This window comes from Oxyura jamaicensis, chromosome 1 (assembly GCF_011077185.1).
Source record: "Oxyura jamaicensis isolate SHBP4307 breed ruddy duck chromosome 1, BPBGC_Ojam_1.0, whole genome shotgun sequence".
Taxonomy (NCBI): Eukaryota; Metazoa; Chordata; class Aves; order Anseriformes; family Anatidae; genus Oxyura; species Oxyura jamaicensis.
In genome coordinates, this window is record NC_048893.1 from 107325537 (window position 1) to 107350050 (window position 24514).

Below are 24514 nucleotides of genomic sequence, written 5' to 3' on the forward strand. Positions count from 1 at the left end.
CCCACCCTGGCTGTATCTGTGTGAAGTGAAAGTACTCCTGTCTCTAGCTGCTCTCCTTTTCCCCTTGCCAAAAGCTAACACCTGCCGGGGTCTACCCAAATAAGTGCACAAGTTACTTCCCCCTCACACAGCTCAAGGAAAGTGGCATGGGCTAGCCCAGACTTGTTGTCTCATGGTCAAGGAAATCAACTGAGAGCATGAGTTCAGGTGATGGAGGGGACACGGAGCACTTTAAAGAGGTTTTGGTGAGCACAACTACCTCCAGCTACCTGCCCGGAGCTCTACTGAGAAACATCATTGAGGTCTGTGGGCAAAGATATTACTGTAACACCCACAGCAAACCTGCGTGGGCAAGGGCGTCCTCTTCCTCCTCTGTCCTGCTCCTAGTATGCCCCAGCCCAAGTGCTTCACCTCACTCCAGCTCCCTGCCCCAGGGTCAGAGAGGAGAACATGGAAGAGCACTGGATGTAAGCCCAGCTGTCCTACATCCCAGGCTGATGTGCCTCCTTCTGCTCATAGCAGAAAGAGGCAAAGGAGAAACCTACTGATCTGCTGCTAATCTTAGAAGAGCCTCATCCAAACCACACAATACTGGCTTCAACTTCACAATAATCTTCCAGCCCAGTGAAAGCGAGTCTTCTCCAAGCACCATTTACAGTCAAAAACTATGCGGTTTCTTGTAGGTGGAGACACAGTCAGTGCTTGGCTCAGCACACAAGGTTTCTGGTCTTCCTAAGCGTTTGCAGTAAGCACCTCAGGAAATGGAGAGCACCTGGTATTAATGATGTAACCTCACTGACAGAGGAAGATACACATGCACACAGACACAAAAGCATTTATAGAGGGTGTAGGTTCTCCTTTGTAATTTCTCAGTCTTTTATTTCAAGCATAGCAGCTATGGTATATCTTCCTGCTTGCAGTGGCAAAACATCTGAAACCACACACAGAATCTTGCACAAAAAGTGAATTTATCTCTTGTGGCCCATCTCATCAGAAACAAATAATAAGTATTTCAAGGCTTCTGCAGCTCCTGCAGCCCTCCTTGAAGAGCCTTGCTTTCAGATCAAGGAAACTGCCTTGTTCAAAGGTCACAGGGGGAAGTCTGTAAAAGAACAGGAATTCAAATTCAGCTCACTCAAATCCCAAAATGACTATAAGTCTTTAATTAATTTATTCTATGTAGCAAAAATGTTATGCATCTTATTATTTGGAAGTAGGGCCTTCTGGTTTTTATATTTCATCATAAGCATCGGCTCCATAAATACTTTCTGCATGGGACTAATCCTACGCAGTGTCTCAAGTCAGACTACTAAAACACATGTCTGCAAGATCAGGGCCTAGACTTGTTTTCAGTCAGTACTGTAAGGTATGATTTAGCTTCAGAACAGCTAAGCCATATCTCGGAAGGCTTTAGGAGGAAACCTAAAGGTTTGCCAGAACCTGAGCACATATCTGTCCTCCATTCTTTTCAAAGTCTCCCAACAAGCTCTATTAAAGCAATGTGTATTAGCTCCACTGAAACAGGTGACAAGAAACAAAAATGTATGATCAGTGATATCACAAAGTGCTAATTAAAAAAAAAAAAAAAAGTAAATTCTGCTTTATATGTGCTACTAAACTATGTAGCTCTTTTCAGTTGTTATCACTTGTTTTATGCTTGCTGGAATAAACTTAGAAAGAGGATGGTCATGTGAAGGCAAATTAACTGCAATTCAGTCAGAATGAGCACGGAACAGTAAACCTTGATTACAGCACCAAGTTTCATCATAAATAACGAAGAGAGTATAACTTACCAGCAAAACAGCAAAATGGATTAAAACTTAGCAATTTATAAAATGAATTTTTAGCAATTTATAAAATGAAGCTTCTAAGGAGCTATTTGCAGTCCTTTACTGCCATCTACAGCCTTCTGATAATGGTAGGGCTTCTAAACCAGCAGGCACATGTGGATCTTGATCCCCCTAAATGTTGAGTGTTCTGTGGCCATCAGATATTTTTTTTCCAGGAATAATATCATAAGCAAAAAGATCAAAATATTACTCATTTTGAGTCTAATGTTCACACTTTTCCAGCCTATTGTGCTTTATCTCACCTCTCTGTTGCTAATTGCTAATTGAATATGCATGTCAGACCCAAAGTGATTTAATATGCCAGAAAATATTTAATATGCTGATAAAAGAAACTGGTTTAGAAATTTCTACATACTGAACATGTCTTTGTTACATACTGATTTTTTATATATAAGTATGTGTTATTATAGTTATAGCACTGAAACAGAGTTTTAATAGAATGTATCCCTTGATATCTATTGCTGAAAAAATACAAACATCTTTTCTTGTATGCAAGTTTCCTGGATTCTAAAAACATGCTATAATACACTTTTTCAGTGGTGATGCCCATCTCTAACTGTGGTCTGCTCTGGATTATGGAAACATATCAGCTAAAACTTACTTGGTTTATTTTACCATCAGGGTTCAGAACATGGCAGAGTGTACAAAGTTATGTCAGCTTAGCAAGCCACCACATACCAGTGGTGAGCAGCCACAACAAACCATGATCTTCCATGAAACTTCCCCCACTGTGTGAGGTAAAACAACAGCCTGAATGGTCATTGATACAAATGAGTCTAACACAGGTGTGTTTCAGGCAATACCTCTTTGCCATGCACTGCATCTCCTCAGACTGGGAATAATTTAGTAAGCCATGGTAACTAGTTTATGTGGTCAATCCCTTCAGCTCTTTTAGAGTCAATCTGTCATGGCTGAGGATTGTAAAGAAGAGAATTAACAGGGTTTTTGCAGGGTCGGAATCATGGCTAGACCAGGAATACTCTAGGACAATCATAATGACTTTTCCTAGCCAAAGAAAAGTCCAGGGTTAAGAAGAGAAAATAGACATGAAAATGTGGTTTTGGAAATAATAGGCTGTTTTATAGAAATAAACTAAACGGAGAATAATAGTAATAAACTAAACTGAGAATATTTACTGGCTGTCAAAGAGCAAATAAGGCACTTCAGAACACCAGGTTCTGCCTTGAAGGGAGCAGCTCAAGCTCATCTGCACCATGTACATGAATGTCTCTAAGACCTGTTGTAGCTCAAGTGTAAGTCAGACCTGCCAGAAATTGAGTGACTGGTGGTTGGCTTAACCTTGTTTCTGCACATCTTGTCCCTCTGTTGCTCAGAGGTGACAGTCAGTCTGTAGATACCGAACACAATGTATGTGCCCACAACACGACAAGCTGTTGTTCCTGAAGTGAGTAGCAGAGCTGGGAACACCAAGCTGCTGTGGTATACAGCTGCCTGACCGGACCAGCCTTTCCCAGATCAGTGGTATCACCCCTCCCATAAGGCAGCAGCTCTTGGCTCCTGCTGTGTTCAGAAGTCAGCAGCGAGAGAGTTGTGACCTGCTGTCCTGCACAGATGCTTTTCTTGAGCTGCTGTAGCACCCTGCTCTTGTCTCTGCCCTGCTGCTTCATGTTTAAAATCCATCCACGCACCCTCCTAGGGACTCTTGCTTCTGGCACTAACCCCTGCCGTACAGCAAATATTCAAATAAATTGTTTCAATGTTTCTAGTACAGTGTAAGGACTTGGTAGGCTTTGGTCTGAAGTAAAGAATGAGCCTGAAAAGATCCATAATTTGAAGACACTCATTCAGGTTGATTAGCATTTTCTGAAAGATTGAGCACTGTCTCCCTTGCAGTGCATGGGCCAGATCCTGTCTTCCAGACACTTGCAGCTATAGCCCTGTTGATGCAGCTGGGGAATAGCTACTGGGTCAGCTTTATCTTAAGAGCCAAACGCTTCTTCTGGTGTCTGTTCAAATCACAGTGCCTAATACTAGTTCCAGGAATCTATTAAGAGGCATGGGTTGACCTAGAGGCATATCTGACACAGAAAAAAACATCACATCAAGAAAATCATCAAGAAGGATTGAAAAACTGGGATCCAGTCCCACAATGGCTGGGGTCAGGAACCCTGGCCTGAACACTTGCAGGTCCCCAGGTATCAATGGCAACAAAAAATATACATTTAATTGTTAGAGCAAAGGTCTCTGGAAAATTTATACGCTAGCATAGGGATCAAATAGGGAAATGGGAAGAGAAAGTGACCCATGACTTGTCTAATACATAATGTTTTTATTGCACTGGCTGCTTCAAGCAAAAGGTACGTAATAGTACATCTAATCCCTGCTGCCAGTATGTGTCCTTGCAACTGTTAGTACAGCTAAACAGTAGCCAAAAGTAAAGATCAAGGACACACCAATATTTAAAAATAAATAAATAAATAAATAAAAAGAGGTAAATTACATTCCCTGACACCAGTTTTTATCTTCAATATATTGCCCTCTCTGAAAGAGTCATTGCAAAAAGAAAGGAGGTTTATGGCTATGTACATAAATGTGCATATGGAAAACATGCAGGACAAATTGCTCAGGTAAATTAAGAGATTATGTTACCGGAGATGTTATAGTTAAGAATCATACCATACAAATCATTGTGCAGTGCTGTGGCAGAATTTTCATGTAGCCAGACTGACATCTTGTGGCTTGTGCAGAACATTTAACTATGCACCTGAGAAGAATTAACTTGTAAATTATTACAGCATGGGGAGATATTTTCCTTTTTTTCAGCAGAATAATATGTGGCTCACTCAAGACATTAGACGTTTCATTATTTAAGGTAATAGATAAACTAACTCTCATTTCAGTTTCTGTTTTTGCATGTAATTGTTAACGTGGTCTCCATTTGCAAGTCCCAGTCTTGCTGTATTGAGTTGTATTTAAAGTCAGTCACTCAAAAGATGGATCTAGCAGTAAAATTTGTAAATTTGGCTCAGCACTCATGCCATTTTGAAGATTACACATAACTGTGGATCATTGTTACTTTTCTTCTTTTTTAGTGTCAGAGTTAAAGTTTATGAAACACCAAACCAGCCCTTTTTGGTCAACAGACAGCTGCCCTTACATCAGTCTCTAGTGACCAGCAGTAACTGCTTACAGAAGAATATGGTTTTGCCCAATAAAATTCAAAGATCTGACAGATCTCAACTTTACAGTATTAGTGAGACACCATCCTCACATCACTTATAATCCACTCTGACTGCCAAGACCATAAGATATTTTTTTTCTTTAGCCTGTAAGGCAAAGAGAGCAAGGAGATCGAGGATGATGTTGGAGCAAGGGCAAGGAAGGACTGCTGGAGTTCTGTCCAGGAAAGACTGGGTAAAAGAGTGTGTACAAAGAGGGTCGAAGGGCCCATCTGCACTGTTCCATGGTAGCCAGCACAGCAGATCCTTAAGCTACCAGCAGCCAAGCCAGCAACATGTGCAGCCTCCTGCCCCTGCTGACTTCAGGGCCAGGGAGCTCAGCTACTCAGCTCTGGGCATTGAGTTATTCCATCTCCATTGGGCCACCCAGCACCACAGTGGCTCAAGATGAACTCTGATCTTTGCACTGTGCTCCACTTTGCTGTACAGGATTGCTCAAAGCTGTCATTGCACCAGGTCTGGAACATCAAGCCCAGTAACCTTCAAGGGCAAGGAAGAGTTAGCAAGCATAAATAGTAAAACAGGGTGAAAATTGAAAGTAAGAAAGACAAAACCTGACATAAGAAAGCCAGTAATCCTCTCCTCTCTGTTTTTCATGGCTCCATGGAGATAAAAGCAGCTCTCAGGCCTGCAGCATTGAGTTAAAGCTCTGCGCTGACACTTGATACAGTGCTGAATGTCCCCAGTGTCCACCGTGTGAATTCTTACAGACATTGAGGAAAACAGGGCTTGCTTGTTATGAACAGTTCAGAACTGCTAATACAATAAATACCCTGTACCTTAGGAAAAGGGTCCTCCAGAGAACAATTCAAAGCAACAGCATACATAAAGCTGTGAAATAGACAGAGCTGTCGTCTCTTTCTCTCTCCTTGGAGGATGCAGAAGGAGCCAGGAGACCTCTCTCCTGACCCAGGACACTTGAGTGACAGTCCCTGAATTTAAGGACAGATGTCCTAAAAATGCTTACAAGACCTTGCAGGTTTGACCCCAGGACAAGCATGTCGACCATATGCCTTCAGGCATCCCCCACACAGGAGCTGAGTGTTGGTGTAGTCCCCGATGACAAGTAGCACCAACACAAGTAGAATGCTCTGCTAATACAAGCTGGACTTTCCACCCACCCCACCCCACCCTCCACTCCCCCTCCCCCCCTCCCCCCCCCCCCCATTTATTTTTAATATGAGAAAATAGAAATGGAGGAATTAATGTCACTGTGCTGAGAGAGGTATTTCTTAGGGCAGAATGGAGCCACGCACCCAAGTAGCTCGAATGACTTCAGCTGAAGTTACAAAGAAGAAGCGGCCCAAGCAGAACTTGAGCAATAAACTTAGTCGAATCTCTCCCACACAGCTCCACTCATGTACCTCAAACACAGGCTGGATGCAATGTCCTTTCTGTCCCAGATGGGATCTGCTTTTCATCAACAGCTGACATTCACACCAAATTGTAGAGTTTAACATTTATCCCTAAACACATAAAGCCTGCTAATAAAAATGGACTGGGAACTATTTGGTTACGGTTACTAAGGCACCAACAGGCAAGAGTGGGAGTTCACATCTCCCAGCCTCAGGCTGTTCCCATCGTCCCCGACACGCTGCTCTCAAGCTATCTCTCCTCCAAGCTTCCTTGCACTTTAAACAAATTTCCACTAGCCTCTGTCTCTGAAATGTCCAAAGTCCTCTCGCAGGAAAGAAAAAGGGTAGGAAAGATGCTCCCTCAACATACTCCCTTCTTTTTCCCACAGTGTGATTCTGAAAGAGTGGAAGTGTATAAAACTGGATTATTTAAATACAGTGCAGGGTTGTGAGTGTGAGGGGATACCTTGTCTGTGTGAGGTCTGCCGGCTCTGCTCTTGGAGTTTCTGTAGCCACATCTGAAACCGTGCCTGCTAGGCACTTGTTTTCTCCTACCTTTAAAACCAAGTATAATAGAGGGAAGAAGGCAAGGTCATTCCATTGCTTATTTCCCATTTGTCTTGATAGTCCCTTAAAATATACACATTATCTAAAGACTGAGAGATTCGCCTGACTTTATTGCTAGGCAGCGGGCAGTGTTTGCAATACAGACGCCTGCATAGATGCAAAGTGCTCAGTCTTCCAGACTGTCGGGTCAACACATTTTGTGGCTGGTAACAACCACAGAGAGTAATTATGAGCAGTGACAGTGTAACTGATAACTAATTTCAGGAACACTTTGTTCCAATAGTGGCAGCTAGCACACAGGTACGTGATTACAGCAACCCTCCCTACAGGTCTTCAGCACTCACCATATCTAGAGGTGTCAGATTATGGTAGATGGCATCTGCTTATCATTAACTATGGTTGCAAGAAATTCTTGAGACATTTAGCGACAGGTCTGTATTGAGATCCATAAACTTCTCAAAATCTGAGCAACCATGCCAGCCACAATTGTCAGCACTGTCACTGCAGAAGCCCAAATCAAGTCACACACTCAACGCTTCTTCATAGTAGGGTTTGAAGCTGCAGAGGTCAGTTTTAAACTGAATAAATTATTCTGAAATATTACTGAAGCTGCTAGGAACTATGGCTGTAACTGCAGCAAGTTTTTCAGGATGAAGCAATAGTTTTTATTAGACATACTGATAAAACTGGAATAAACAGGCAAGCTGTGAGGCACCCTAGCTGAGATTCTTCTGAGCCAAAAGGGACTTATGTGCCCCAAAGCTTGTCCAGTTTTTCCCATCAGTCTAGCAGAGACCATACTTCTCCACAGAAACCTTCTCTCACTTATGGGAGATCTTCCCAGCAACATGATTACTGTTAGTGGCAGCACCACAACAATTCAAGAACTTCTTCTGGTCTGAAACCACAGACAAAATGGAGACACACAAGCTCTTTTTCAGAATGACTGCTATGAAAAAGGCCTCTGCTCTATCTGCTTCTCACCACAGTCCCCATCTTAGCTAACTAGACCACTCTGTAGCAAAGCTTTTTCTTCAGCTCCCTTGATAAATATTACAGCACCAATGGTAGAGGACATAATTTTTAAATATCCAGACCCGCACTGTACCTATCTGCGAAAAGACAAAGCTGTTGAGATCTGGTCCTGTCAGCAAAGTCAGTGCCTATACATCTAAGAGGTAAGACAGTCTGGGGAAGAGAACAAAGCCTAATAAATCTGTAGTTGGCAAACGCTGACTCTTAGAGCCTCATGAAGATGTTTAGGTAGGCTTTGCAGGCTCTAAGAAGTAAGCTCATGAATGTGGTGTCTAGTACTTGTCATATGTTATTATTGTATAGAGTATTGCATAGGGGAATAATTACGTTTCCTTTGAGATACCATGAATTATACTGGTCTGACCAGTATAAGGGACAGCATGCTGTTTTTTTGATCAATGAATCATCTGACCAGGTGAAGATATCCTATTTCTTGTACTATAAATGTGTACAGACTTTCCCTCACATGGACTTGAAGAAGTTAAGCTCAGATTAGCCCTGGATAAAGGAAGAGGCAAAATAAAGATCTTCAGCTTCCCTCAGCACCAAAGTAAAAATTGTTACTGGGAAGATCCACCGGCAGTCAGCACCACCTCTGTGCAGCCCTTTCAGGGCTGTATCCATTACAAGCAAAGCCCCAGGGGTCAGATCCAGCCTCCTCTATGCTCCCCAGGTAAGTGGCATTGGTATTTATTGGAGTAGGTTTTCAGCCAAATACACATGGAGTTAATTAATGCAGCCCACATTGCCGTTAATGACAGCCAAGCACCTAACCCTCCACATGCAGCACATCGAAAACGTTACCCTATGAAACTGCAGCTTCAGAGTTATTGTACTTCAGTTTGTACAGTTTCCCTTACGCTGCACTGAATGGATTTTCATTCTGTGTCCAGGAGCATTCCAGTTCCTCCAGTAGCAAACAATAAATGAATCTTAGGAGGCTCTGGTGTACTTAGGAGGCTCTGGTGAACCTATCAAAAGAGGCAATTTATTTCTGAACTTGGCACTCGGTGCAGCATGCCTTGTAAATGTCAATTTGTGTATGTGTGAGCATCTGACACTACTCAGCAACACATGGCTTGGGCCAAGAATTTGACTGATTCTGGCTGATTTGCAAGCCTAAAAATATTCTCTTTTATCAATATCCATTTTTGTGATTATTTGCATGCTAAGAAAATTCTAAGCAGGCAGTGGTTTCATGGATCAATCCACAACAGCTCTGTGGAGATCAAGTACGTGATGACCTGCCATAAACTGTGTGATGACACTGTCAAAGTCATTGCATAAGAAATGGCCCATATATAGGCATACTTTGATTTTCACTGTTTGTCTGTTCTAATCCTGCAGGAATCAGAGATATTTTAATCTCTTTTATTGTTTTGTATTCATTTACATGCGGTGCCCAAAGGCCTCTGGCAAGCAGAGAGAGCTATATAAGTCAAATGCATTGTTGTTACTACTGCAGTTCCTACCATGGGCCCAGTTCTCTTCCCATTGACGTCAATGGCAAATCTTCCAATAACTTCTGTGGGAGCTCAATTAAGCCAAAAATCCATGATCACACCCTGTTTTGTTTTATACTAAGAGTACTGTGGGCTCCAGCTGAAAATTTTAGCTCTTATTACAGTATGGGAAACATAGGGAACTCTGTAAGAGTTGTTGATAATAAATAGGTGCATTTACTTGGCAAGCTGCTCCATTTATCATTGGAACATGGAAACAGTGGGTGCCAAAAAAGATCTTCAGACATACCAAAAAACCATGAAAATCTCTAACTGTTTTTAGAACAACTCAGAAGAGTTATGTGGGTTTATATGACAGTTTTGAACTTCATGAATTATCTGATAATGCTGCACTGTGGTAAAGCAATTCAATACTCAAACTACCCCATTAGTTTACAGCTTGGGAATACTATTTTTACAATTTCATCAATCCTCTTCATTTGGTGAATCTCAGTACTGCCCTACCACTTTTAGTTTCACCCACTGAGCCCCTTTGTTTATTTCTTTAGTGTTCATTTCTTTCCTTCCTTTCCCTAGCCTTATCACCCTTTTTTTCCTTCATTTTTATACTCCTATGCTCACCACTTTTCTTCTGTGTTTGCCGCCTCTCAAAGGCCCCTCTCTCTGTTAAAAAGGAAACTTAGCCACTTACTGCCACTCAGCTCTTCACACCTGCAAAACTTTTTCTGCCAATTGCCAGCTTCTGTCCTTCAGGACCAACATATATATGCTGCTCCTAACTCCCACTTTTATCACTCCTCCATTTTATTGATTCAGATTTTGTTCCTTTTCCTTAGCACTTCAAAATGTCCCACCTAAATGTATTGTTTTTCCACAGTTTCTTTTCCTGACATGGAAGTTCCGTCTGCTTTTTCTGCTAGACTCTGCAGCCCATAAATTGTATTGACAGCATTGATCTCTTGAAATCCAAAGGGTAGGTCAAAACAAGTTGGGTGGAAACCCAGCTAAAACTCCAAGTTCAAAGCATGATGGCTAATTAATGGCTCAAAACTGAACTGACAGCCAAGGCATTCCTTGGGGGTTTATGCGGGAATCAATGTTATTTAACACAGTTATAAATGATCTGAATGATGGGATTAAGTGCACACACCAAGTTTGTGGATGACACCATACTGAGAACAGAGGTAGATATGCTGGAAGGACATGAGCCACCACACAGAGAGACTTTAACAGGCTGGAAGAATGAGCCAACGTGATTGTTGTTTAACATGAGGTTAAAATGATAAATGCCTGAGGTTTAATGAAGACAAATGTGAAGTCTTACAGCTGGGATGAAATAATCCCAACCAGCAGCCCAAGCTGGTGAGTTGCTGCATGCGGAGTAGCTCTGTAGAAAAAGCTATGGGAGTCTGGGTAGACTGCAATCTGAGTGTAGGCAAAGATTGCAGTCTGCAACCTCAGCAAAGGCAAACTGTGTCCCAAGCTATATCAGGAAGAGTACATCCAGCAAGCCAAGGGATGCAATTATTCTTCTCACTTGACATTCATCAGGCCACACCTGGAATACTTTCCAGTTTTGCTTTCTCCCTTCTCGAAAGAGACATTGAAAAATCTGAGACAACCTGGTAGCTAACAATCACTGATAATTAGAATGCTGGAAAACTTGATGCAAAAGGAAAGATTGAAGGAGTAGGGCTTTCAATCCTAGAGAAAGTCCATGGGGAATATAATCACAGTCTTCTAACACCTAAGGACACTTAGAGAAATGGGCGCTAAGGGACATGTTTTAGTGATGGGACTCAGTAGGTCAGGTTGAGGGCTGTTCTTGATGATCTTGAAGATATTTTCCAACCTAGATGATTCTGTGACTCTATGATTCTAAGAGGTAATTTTAGAGAGGTAGAAAGAGGTACGGAGAAGTATGCACTTCACATGGATGCACAACAAGGCAAGATGAAATGGGAACAAGTTACTACAGGAAAAATGCCATCTAGATAATATATATATATATTCACTATGAGAACAACTGCACATTAAAAAAGGTTGCTCAAAGAAGTGGTGGAATCACTGCTCCAGATTTGGCTTGACAGGGCCAAACCTAAGGTCCTGTTTTCAACAGAGGGTTGGTCTAGATGATGTCCAGGAATTCCTTCCAGTCTAGGATATTCTGTGAAAGCGTCAAGGAACAGAAACCTATCAGATTCTGGATGTCTCAGAATGAGGCTTAGAAGCCAAGCCAAGGCAGGCAGGTGATAAAATAGACATAGGAAATGTTCAGTAGGTGAAAGCAGGTGAAAGTAGACAACTTAGTACACTTGCAGAACAATGATCTCTCTAGGCTCTCCTCCCTGATGAACTCAGGGTTTATCTCTGACAGGAATAATTGAGAAATGGATGAGTTGTTTTTCACCCTACCACAGTGCCCAGGAAATTCAGCCATGGAGCAACACACTGCAGGGTTAGATATTGCCCAGAGAGCAAGAGATGGTTGCTGTCTGAAAGAATTTGTTCATGTATAAGACAGTGTAAGCCAAGAAGCAAATGAAACATACAGACTCCATGGAGAGTGCCAGAGACATAGTATTAGTCAACATGACAGCATTGCTTGGGAAACAGCTCTGGGAAACAACAGCTGAATAGTTGATGGCGAGGATGTGAAGCTTCAGTCAGCAGCAAGTAGCACTAGATGCAAACTGAAGCCTTTGCACTCACTGTGAGCTGAGCTACCAACAGCCTTGCAGCTCTCATCCTGCTGCTGAAAAGTTTCTGGAGCATGTGCTGATGAAGGCCTAAAGCTTCATTTCTGGTGGCCCTGAAACATCCCTACCACCTTACAGCCTCCAAAGGCATCTTGCAGATAATACATGGATGTGGGTTAGTATGGGCCATTTACTGAAATCTCTGTAGCAGCAAGGCTGTGGTGGTGGCAATCCTATCTGAGAAATGTATGCAAGTGTTCAAATTGTGTGAAATGTTATTATTTATTTTTTTCCCTAATTCCTGGAAGGTCTGAGGTCTATCTATGAACCAGCAGAAAAGTCAGACTGCAAATTAGGGGAAAAGGAAGATTGTATTTAATGTTGCACAATGATGTCTCAGCATATGCCACAGGCACTACACCATTCTTTATGCTTCACCACAGACTTTCAATAAATTACTTTTACAAGTTACTTTCTTTTGTAAGTCTACAAAAGTGATGGTTGCATCAAGAGACTTCAGATTTCTGGCTGAAGAGGACTAGGTCTGTGCCAAAATCATTGTGCTGAAACACAGGGAGTGCAAAGTGCAGGGGATAGCTAGCAAGGTGCTTGAAAGGATGTAGGCATATCCCCTACCCATTTTTCTGACAAGACTGCTCAGTTGCTGCTAATAAGGACAACTCCTGTCACTCAAGGAGGAGCTGCAGGATCCACCTTCACATGTGCTACAAAAATTTCTGCCAATGTTGGCAGAAGGCTTAATGGCACGGTTAGTGCAAGTCAGCATTTCTTAAATCCAAGCAGATGTCTCCTTTTAACTCTCTGCCTTATTGCTGTGCAACAGGTCATCTGAAACAATCATGCAACTTCCACCAACACTGAACAGCATTAATTTTTCACTTCTGAGGTATTTTCAGAAACAAGAAGTTTCAGGAAGCACATCACTTGAGATACTGTGCAATCTCCTTTGCTGTTAGGAACACATTTTAAATGAACGACCAAGTGAACGACTGTACACATGGCCTCAAAATTATCTGTGTTTTCTTAGAAGCAACATCTGCAGGTTTAGAAAAAAATCAAAACAGCCACACAGGAAGAAAACACTGCTAACTGGAAGAAAATAACTTCCAGGACAAAAAACTTCATGACACTGTATTAATGAGTTTAGCAATTTGTACATGATCATCATCATGCTTTTAGTAGGTTCTTCTGGGAAACTAAAAAGAATAAAGATTATTTGCCATTATATAGCCGTATAAGAAGATTAGCAGCCCTAGTTATTGCAGGCCACTTTAGATGTGTTTACTCAAAATATTGCTTGTTTTTATTTTCATAACATTTCTGAGAAGCAGGGAAATGAATCATAAAGAAGTTAAGTGACTTGCTTAAAGTGAAATTAAAGCAAAGGAGAGCCTTGAACCCTCTTGAGTGCTACATTAACCACTGCACCATCCTACCTTACACTCTAAGATACACTTGGTGTCACCTCCAGCATGTAACAAGAGTTAGAAAGCTATTCTGTAAAATGAATATATTTCTGCTTATATTTAGTCATGGTATTTTTCTTTATCCTGAAGTAGATACTTATACTAATTTCTACCCTTTGTAAGTGCTGCAAAGCCACATCTGTTAAGAAAGAATGAGTTAGATTCTGCTTTGCATCATGTATCAACATGTTTTTCTGTTCTCCATCATGGCTTAACAATTTTCTGTTCTGTATCATGAATCAATACATACCAAATGCAAGCCTATAATCCACTGTCTCTCCAGACAGCCTCTGGAAGAAAGAGAGTGAAAAAGATTAACTAGAAACAGAATTTGAAGAATGTGTGCTTGCATAAATGCAAAACAAGACATGGTTTGGCTGCTGGAAATTTATGGTGATAGTGAGGAAGTCAAGGAGAATTCAGCTTGGATTTCAAGAACGTCAGAAGTCTGCTGAGCTGGCAGGTGGACAAATATGCCTTGTAAACTCAACAAAATTCCATAAAAACTTCTGTTACATAGACATGAGGCCATATCTTGCCATCTTTTCTGTGTTATTTTTCAGAATATGACCTCAGTAGTGTAGAAAGTCTTCCAGTGCCTATTTTGCATTCAGTTTTTTTTTTTTTTTTCTCTCCCCACTGGAAAAGAAACAAAGTAAGAAAGATTGTGATTGCACATATAAATGTTCGATTTGTTCTTTCAATGTTACAGGATAAATTCACACTTTCACAGCTGCAAGTCTGGGGCCAGAGTTTTGGGTTTTTTTGGTTGGTTGGTTGGTTTTGTGTGTTTTTTGTTGTTTTTTTGTTTGTTTGTTTTTCTGCATGGCTGAGCTTTTAGGACAGCAGCACATCTGAAAACCCAACAAAGATGGAAATTAATAGTAGACAGAGGTGGAGACAACTGCATTGGAATAGGTCGTACAGTTTTCCTACGGGCACAACAGCAGACCCATGAGAAAGTCAGGAAAACAAACCATAATGTTTAAAAAATATATAAAATGATAAAATAAAGCACAAGCTTTACCTTCAAATCTGTATTGACCCTGACGCCAGCTCCTCCATTAGGAGCACTTCAGTTTTATGTCATTGAGGGCAGGGGAGGGGTGGAAAAGATAAATATTTATTTGTATTAGCAGACATAGTATGTCAATTATATTTATATCCTTTTTCTTTTATACTCACTTCGATGCTTACTCAAATGGTAGGAAACAAGAGCAAACACACTTCAGCTCATGGTAATTACAAGCACAATATAAGTTGCCATCCATGATAAATTAGGGACTTAGTCACAAGATGTTATGGCAGGTGCTCAGAGAAATAAACATTTTGAATACTTCACAAACTGTCTTGGGGACATGGAATTCCCTGCTCCCATCCCAAGAGTTCAGATTTCTATGAGCTAATCAAATCATGGTATTTTTTATAAAGATATCACAGCAATGTGGTACATTATGTGGTGGTTTTCTTCTGTGCATAACCACAGATTGCCACACATTGCAAACAACTACAAATTGTAAGAGCTGCTGCAAGTATTTACAGTATTAGTAGTTCCTCAGACTAAAGAACCCTGAAATATGGGATCATATAGGCTTAAAAATCATCTTTTGAGAAGAAGAAGCAACCAGTGGACTCAGCCGACAGACACTTAATACTTTATTGTACTTTAATCAAAGTCCAATTAGTCACAAGATAAATTCAAGCAGATTTCAGCAATAAAATTGATGTTTTGGTTTTGTCTTACGCAACCAAAGAGCAAAAGAATAATGTTTTGTTTTGTTTTTGGAAAACATTTTTTGTTTGAGTTAAGGAACATTTACAAAATTAACTGCCAAATTTGAAACTATTTGAAAAAGAGAAATATTTTAATTGGCTTTCAAAGGTTTTCTGATGTGGCAAATTTGTTATCTTTTCCATCCAGGCATTTAAAACCATTGTCTGACTGAGAGTTCTTTCAGGTACTGCATTAGCACTGTCATTATTATTACTAATGTAGTATCTAGACTCTTGTAGTAGTTCTATTAAATGTTTTCCTGATGGTAGACAAATATTGCCACCAAATATTCTTTAATGCTCTCTTAGTTGGTGTGCATTAAAGATAAATAACTATCAAATGATACATGTGACTTCATCTAATATTCTTGGTAAAATATTTATTATGTCTGTGGCTATATGCTGGTCTCGCTCTTTCTCCCACTCTTTATTTTTCACAATTTAGTGATTAATGGTTAAAAAAGACAAAACCTTTGCCAATTTGAACAAATAGTTCTAGGGACTTGATACATCTGGGCACAATTCCAAATTCATGGAGGCGCCAGTAAACTAATGAAGAATGTTACTCATCTGTTCTAGCCACACAAAACCAGGATTTCATCTAGTACAAACTACACGGGGTCAAGCACAGTCAACATTTCGTTTGGAGTTCTCAAACTATTCCTGGGTGTTGGTGACTCACCAGGCCAAGTTCAGTGTGTCTCAGTTTGGTCCTACGATGCACTACTCTGGTACATTAGTTAGAAAAGACGTAGATTTTTGAGTCTTCAAGGCCGATAAAGATTACGGTATTTTTTTTACAGTTGTTGTGAGACAAGCTCTGCTAAAGACAGCTGTCCTAGACAAATTCCAGCTCTGCATAATTTATGCCCACATAAGTGACCTATAAAGATTAAGCATATATGGTTTAATTTTTTCCTTCCAGCACTGGAGCTGAACCCTGTAGCTATGGTAAAGATAGCTGAGGTACTGGAGACCTACCAGCACAGCTGATAAATGCAGTGTTTTGTGAATGAAAGCAAGGGATCTCTCCTGCAGCCTAGAACCAAACAGGTCGTGGTAGTTTTGCAAAGGCTAGGGATGCCAATTTCCACAGCCAACAGTGCATCCACAGATGATAGGGCTTAGGGTCACACATGGCCACCCCTGACCAGAACAGCGCAGCAAGGACGATCAAAAGAAGGAACACTTTGCATTCCAGTCAGCTGGGACTCTTCTGTCTGGAAAAGATGTCTGAAAGTGAAGTCTACAAAATCACATTATGACATGCTTCCTCTACCAGTATAGAAAATATCAGGCATTCAATGAACCTTGTAGGATCCAAGTTCTGGACAAACCAAAGGACATGTTTCATCATGCTGTGTGCATGCTTTCTGCAGAATGTTGTGGATACTAAAGTTTTACATGAACCAAAGGGCAGACAGCAAACACACAGAACAGAAAGCCACAGTTAAGGATTTGTAAATACATAGAAACTGCATTTGATGCAGAAATCTGGAAGTTGGGGAAATATTAAGTAGAAGTGCCATATGTGTGTAGACTACTCTCATACTCTTCTCCAGGCATCTGGTTTAAGCTCTGTCAGGAAGAAAACCTGAGACAGATCCACCTTTGGTATGACTCTATTGCTTTTGCCATGACTGTTCTGGAAAAATAGAAAACCCTTCTGCAGCTGGTGGTGCAAACCAGCTTCGTCTGCTTGCAGTGTCTGGCACAGCTGAGCACAATGCTCAAATTCATCTCTGCCATCTTGCCTTGATGATCTGAATCTTATTAAATACCATGAAATAAGATGCAGACAGTGAGGAATGGTACTAAAATCTTCAATGTTAACATTCCTGATGAAGCATCAAGTAGACACCTGTAAGAGTTTAATGGAAACAATGTGATAAATTTTAATCACTTGCAGATCCTGACATTTAATCTATTTTGGTTTCTATTAGATATGACACCATGATAAAACTTTTCACCTGTTTGGTAGCAGACATAATCTTGGATAATTGGATATCTTAACAGTTGTTGGTACAAGTATCTGTCTCCATTGGTTTGTAGCTGGGGGTTTAAGCAACGCCTGCTGCAATGCTCCTTGCACATCATTGGTAGGTCAGCACATACATACATCCAAGCACAGTGCTGGATATTTCTTCTGATCTCTCTGAGAGCAGCTAGCTGCAATTGTCAAGGGAATATTTAGGATGGTGTACTTTGCCTTAAAAATGTGCAGTTTAAATGCAATGGAAAAAGAGCTCTGAAAAGATATTAAAAATTAACATTGACAATGGTGTATGGAAAGAGATTTAATTAAAATTTATAGATGTCTTCTATTTAATGTGAAACTCAGGCCTCTCTGAATCAAAATAATCAGCAGAAGATATTTTTAACAGAAAAAATACTGTGGTGGGCATTGTCTGCCAAGGCCCCAAATCAGTAAAATAACTTATGCCTGTGGTTAACATGTTTGCTGAACTGGATCCTTTGTGCAACACAAGGAAAAGCTACTAGACTGGGACAGGCAATAAACCATCTCTTCAGCAGGAGACATTGTAATAAACTGCAGGCAAAATCTTTCTAAGACACTATTACATCTGTAGGATTGTATGATTTTTATTTAATCTGTGTCAGATGAACACTTAATTTGCAAAAACAAATCCTCTGTTATACACATAAGTCAAATACAATATTGGTCTGCAGTCTGCACTGTAAATGAGACAGAGACCAGCATAGTTGCAGAACTGAATCATAATTCAGAGGCATTGAGGTTGGCCTGAAAATCTTATTACTGGCACTTCCTGGCAGGTGCTTAATTTTCAACCTGATGTCATACGACTTTTGCAAATAACAGGAAATGGCTTAAGGAGCTTATTTAGTTGATTTGGACTTTTTGCCTTTGTCATCAGAAATATTTCTATAGGCTGCTTTCTTGTATCCCTGCACAAATTCCTGCCTGTGCCACTACTAAATTCTATGGATACCTAGGCATAACCTGGTTTCAAATTTATTACACTTATTGACCAACGGACACCATTGGTGCCTCTTTGCACTGAATCTTGGACTGTGTTGCAGCACCCTCACAGGGCAGTAAAACACTGTTTCAAACTTCTCCAGTGTATGTTCAAAATGTCTTCAGAAATCTTAAGACTTCTCACCACATCCCCACTGCTCTTTCTCTTTTGTTATACACTGGTGCACTCCTGCTGACACAACTCTGCTGGCACAATGTAGGAGTGCATGCAGCACAACCTGCAGGCAGGCAGAAGGAGGAGAGCACCCACTACTTGAACATTGAGATGAACAAGCAGTTTCTCAAAGACAGCACTAGGAATAACTGAAAAACCCAAATGTAAGTTCAGTATTTTCCAGAAGAAATAGCAGAAACAAAAATAGTAAAAGTCCTCTGGCTGCGCGTGGATGCACATGGGTGAAGTACTTTATGATAGCAAATCCCAGTCCGTGTAATTTCTGTTGTGACTTCGTGATCTGCTGTTCACAGGATGTCATCCCCTTGTTTTGGCGGACTGACAAAAGCAAAAGAGGACAATAATTGAACCAAGTAGAAGGGGAGCAGAACTATTTAGGGAAAAACTAATCAGAATAAAGCATAGGCCAGTCTAAAGATCAGGGCATGTGCAATTACAGCCATTAGTAAGCAAAGCAGCACCAGAGGAGCAGATCAGCAGGTCAGAACAGTTGATGCTGAGGCTGTCCTTTAGTGAGGTATTAAGGACTCAAAAAGGGTGGTGAGACAGCTGAGTTTTGCTAACTAAGGAACTCATTTCTCAAACAGCATGACCTAGAGAAGAGTTTGCCTGTGACACCCATCACCTTACTCGTGCAGAGGTTCTAAGTTCAAATCCCATGAGGCAGAGGTGGGACCAAACCTCCATGTGCCCTGCGTATCAGATGTGAGGACAGCATTGCCTTCAAGCCCATCTCCACCAGTTCCTTAAGCCAACTCCTTTGTTTCCTTAGTTCCTGCTAGAGGTGTTCCAGACAGGAATGCACTGCTCCAATTCTGCTGAATTTCATACAAAACCCTTTCAAAATTCCTTTAGGTTGAAAAACAAATCAAAGAACCTCACGTTCAGTACAACCCAAATGAGGCTCACTTCTGACTTTTGTTTGCCTGGCTCAGTTGTACACTGCCACAATCCCACAAACACGGTGTGAAGCCCTCTTAGAGCAAGGCTAGTATTCTCTGTTGTACGCTCACCCTCGTATCTATTCACACTCCAGTGAAACGAACAGCACTAGTTCTTCTCTGCTTGCTTCAGGAGGCTGTGATTTGCCTTCTGTGCATCTGTACTGAGATAGACATGGTTCAGCTTTTGACAAGGTCTGAAGAGAACCTTTCCTCTCAGCAGAGACCCAGATCAGCTTTATTTAGAAATATGTCGATGAATCACTGTAAAGGCTGTATAAACAAAAGCATTCTTCCTGCTGATTTGAGGCAGGACAACTTAGTAACATATTTCTGTAGGAATTTAAATCTCCAGTTATTTCTGGAATTCTGACTGCACTGCCAATTACATTTGTAATTCAATAAATAGTGATTTTTTGTATATTAATTAAAGGCTACAAGTCACTCACTTTGTATCCCCTGTCTAAAGAGTTGCACAAAAACATTTGTTTTGGATGTCTTTGAAGCTTGTTTTCCAAGATAAGCAATCAATGGTTAACAAACATGAATGGCATTTTTAAACAGAATTTAAGATGAGAAAATAAATAGATTTGTTGTTTTTTTGTTGTTGTTTTTTTTTGGGGGGGGGGGAAGGTCTGTACATGGACAGGAAAGTCTCTGAATTAATTAAATACGGTAATTAAAATAACAAGCACAATCCTGGCAATAGAAAATTTAGTACAAAAAGGAAGGAAAACATTATTTCACCATCTCCTCTGGAGCAGGCAAGGTAACATAATTCTACCTCTATTTTGCAGATGAAAACTATAATGCACAAGTCAGCAATATTCAAATTCAAAAATTCAAGTAGAACCATAAAAGCCCAAGTAGACACCCAGAATAGCCTGGATCCTTACCTTGGGCTGAGTTTACCTGACTGTGCCACTGTTTACGATTAGTGATAGTGACAGAGACCCTTGGGGAGAAAGGCTCTCACTATAACCATGGGTAAGGACCTATAACTCCACTGGTTCCCAGTTCATGAGCACACCCTGGCACAACATTTGCTGCCTATTCGGCCAATCCGACATCTCCCAAAACCGTGACATATGATCACAGACATAAGGGGAAGGTGATGACGTAAACATATGTCCCCCAAGGACTAGAGTAACACCACCAAACTCTTTCACAGAAATAAATGATAGCTATCAGGAGTTATATGCACTTCTTTGGGGCCTAGAAATATGCATTTAACTTAAGGAAATACCAAACCTAACTGTCTTTACAGCAATAATGTATTTAATGCAATTTCAAAGACTGTGGATGCCATTTCTGTCTCTCCCACAAAAGTCATGTCTCATCTATTAGAGATTACATGGTGAAGTTTATCTGATAGTGGTCCTAGTATCTCTGATGACTTTGTTTCAAGGAGAGGCCAAAATATCTTCAGATTACTGTCCCTGTGGCCACGAAGACTGCAAATTATATTTCCTAAATGATGCCTAAAAAGCAGGTCTGTGTGCCCTGCATTTATAAAGACACAGTGGCAGTGCTGGGTTCTTCTGCCCTGGCATCCTGTCCCCCTTGGCAGGCAAAAACAGAAGTTTAGCAAAAAGCAAAAGAAAACAGCAGCACACAGAGATGTTCTCTCTGAAGAGATAGATAGACATTCCCAGCCTGCTGCGATTTGCTTCTCAGAAACACCTTCAGACAGCAACTGTATTTAGTTTCATGGAGTCTCCATGAACCTGTCACGGTCTCTCTTTGAGCCTGTGTAATCTCACAGCACTCACAAAAGCTTTGACTGAACTAGGAAAATGTACATAAATGAAGGAGGTGAGTCAAATACGGTGTTCATATTGTGCACTGTAGGCATCCAACATGGGTAGATGCAGCTCTTGTGACAGGAAGAAGGGAATCAGGTCTGCTTTTCAGGTGGAGACCTCAACAGGGAAGCCACCTCCATAAGAGAGCAATGCTCTACATGTTTTCTGACTCCCCTGGTGTCTTCACATTCACCACAGAATGATTCTGAAGGCTTTGTCACAATTAGTTAAATGCATGTGTGCAAAAAAGATTTTAATTTATAGTAATTACAATTCAGAGTTTAAAAAATTAAATGAGAATATACCAAAAAGTACATGTTTTTAAGTTATGCATTCTGATTTAACAAATCATTTCTAAGACAAAGAGAAGGACTCACTTTGTTTTAAATTTAATTATTATTTTAGTCTCTTTTAAATTTTTGGATTCTTCTTCTGAGTTCAGTGAGTTTAACAGAGCAAGTGTTTAACATGTTTTGACCATGGAACCAACAGGGTAAGTTACGCAGAAGAAAATTATTTAAAGCTCCATAAATCAGAAGAGAATTTACAACATTCTGCTCTATTTTCTGGGAATAGTTTGAATATGAGACAACAAATATATATTAAAACAAAAAGCATATTTTAATATATTACAAACGAAAATCTACTGTATTCTCGCAGAGAGATTAGTCCACTACTTCACTGTCTATGCAGCATCATGGGAGTCCTAGATTCAGATGTTATATGTAGTAGTTATGTGATGTTTTCCACAAGCTGATTGGATGAAAAGGAGTAGGGAAATGAGGAAATCTCAGAGTACTCTTGCACAAACTTTAACATTCCAGTCAGAAATAAAGGTTCCAGACTTATTGCAGACTGTCAGAAACTCTTTCCTATTTGAATGGACACACATGTATTTGTAAAGGATGTACATGCATTCTCATAGGATTTTAAGACAACCATGAAGAATGTTTCTTGTACGGACATGATAAACTGAAACACAATATGAAAATTAAAAGTCTGCTGAAGCAGCAGCACAGAATAGCTGTAGTAGGTACAACCACCCATCCTAAAATTGTTGTTATTGCATTGGCATCTGAAAGATTAATCAGAAGTTAAACCCTAAACTCTAGGTAAGCATGTTTGCAATGTGAGCAAAATATAACTGTGGCATCAGGTTAGGAGCATGGTGGAGAAATGCATCGTTCTTCTCTCACAGGTGTTAGAAATCAAAATAATATCTTACTTCCAACACTTTCCTTTGGAAATCTGTCACGAGCCAAAGCTTCACATTTTTTACAAGTTAATTTATTATTCGTTTTGCAATCACTTGCTGCATGCCATATGCAGTGTTCTGTGAAACAAGCTAGTTGATTACAAAGCCCTGAAATAAACTCATAACCATGTTCAGAAAAAGAAAAAAAAAAAAAAAAAAAAAAAAAAAAAAGAGAGAGTTTCTTATGCTCTGTCCACTTTAAAGCAAGGTTTGGAAAGGAGAACTGGGTTATGGTGAACCTGGAACTCCTCAAGACATCAGAGGACTTTAAAGCATACATCCAGCACTTCCAGATGGGAAGGTCTAATGCCCGGTTTCTGAGATATCTTACAGATACCATCCAAGTCCTCAGAGATCATTCTGCACACTGCAAAAGCAATGTCCAATAGAGCATGACTGGCAGGTTGTATTAAAAAGAAAAATGAATATGAAGTCAACAGTGGGGATGAGAATCTGACTATGACATCAATGTGTGTGGAGCTTATACAATGCCTGCACCACTCCTGGCTCCTGTCTGCCCCTGACCATGATATTCATTACGTCTGTTCATATGAAACATTGTGCTTGGTTTACAAAGGGTAATGAATTCTCATTAAACCTCAGCCTGGTGTTCCTTCCCCTCCCTCTTGCTAGAACAGTATACAGACTTGAAGCACCAGAAATACATTGGTCACTCTGATACCAAGATGAAAAACCATTTTCCAAAATAGGAGGAGGATGCTGGAAACACAAGCAAAACCTATCAGCTACAACACAGCAAAGATGACAGCGTAAGTGACATGGCTCCAGAGGACACAGACATCATGAGGCAGCTGCCCTGAACCTCTGTATCAAAGTGGGCTGAGAGGAGCTGATTGGGAAAATGAAAATGCCTTGTGACTTGGCAGTTGCACTTCATAACTCTATGTATGCTCCAGAGTGCCTGCTCATTTGCCAAAAATCCATCTAAGAAAAAAAAAAAAAAAAAGACCACAATGGCTATTTTCTATTCACGATGATCTGTCCTCTGACGGGTATCTGTTGTGGGAAGAGGGACGGCTGATGGACTGTGAGGGCCATGTAAGGAACGAATTGTGCAAACAGTACATGTGGGAAAGGACAAAGGGAAACTGTGCTGTGAGCTTGGGGACGCACCAGTCCCTGCCCATCCTGCATCAAAAGCAGCAGAGGCTTTGTTCATACAGAAGTGAATCATTTGCATAATCTCATGTTAAATTAAGCATGAACATAACTTCAAGCACGTAAGATGTTAGTGTAATGTCTATACTTGTAATGAGTGGGGTTGTAATGAGTTTAGGAGACAGCAATAATTTTTCAGGTGAATTTATTTTTTTACCTGTCGTATTTCCTCTGTTTGAACATTTTGCCAAGCCAAGTTCTGAGGGTGTCTGGTGCTGCTCTTTGATGATGTGTGGGTTACTGCATTATTTTAAAGACCAGTGACATTAAAAGGAAAATGTCTGCATTATGCAGAAGAACATGGTAGCTCTTTGGGGGAAATTCCTGTAGAATTTGGAATCCTTTTGCCTTGCCATGTAGTGATCTGCACTCCAGTTAAGAAGCAACTGACTAGACACGTGATCATATCATTTTAAATTGCATTTTTGTTTTTTTTTTTTTTTCCTTTTCATTAAAAATCTTCTATGAAAACTTGTTGGCACATCTTTTTAGTCTGTACCGCATGCCATTGCTAGTGAGGACAATCACAGTAGGCTGTAAATAGAGAATCCCATTTAGAACATAAATGGTAACAGACTGGCTCTTCCTCCCTCAAAACCGCAGAGCAGGACTGGACCCCAAAAACTCTGCCACTTCCATTGATTCATCTCCAAGTGGCTTTGCATGGACAGTAATAAGCATGACAGCAGTGGATGGGGAAGAAAGCAT

At 40.5% G+C, this 24514-nt stretch overlaps 1 long non-coding RNA gene across 1 annotated transcript; it reads left to right on the forward strand.

Moving 5' to 3' along the window:
• The first annotated feature begins 8495 nt into the window (after window positions 1-8495).
• LOC118157231 lies at window positions 8496-24272 on the forward strand. Its single transcript, XR_004746592.1, has 2 exons — window positions 8496-8680; window positions 22832-24272. It is a non-coding gene; the product is annotated as an uncharacterized LOC118157231 (long non-coding RNA).
• Window positions 24273-24514: the final 242 nt, after the last annotated feature.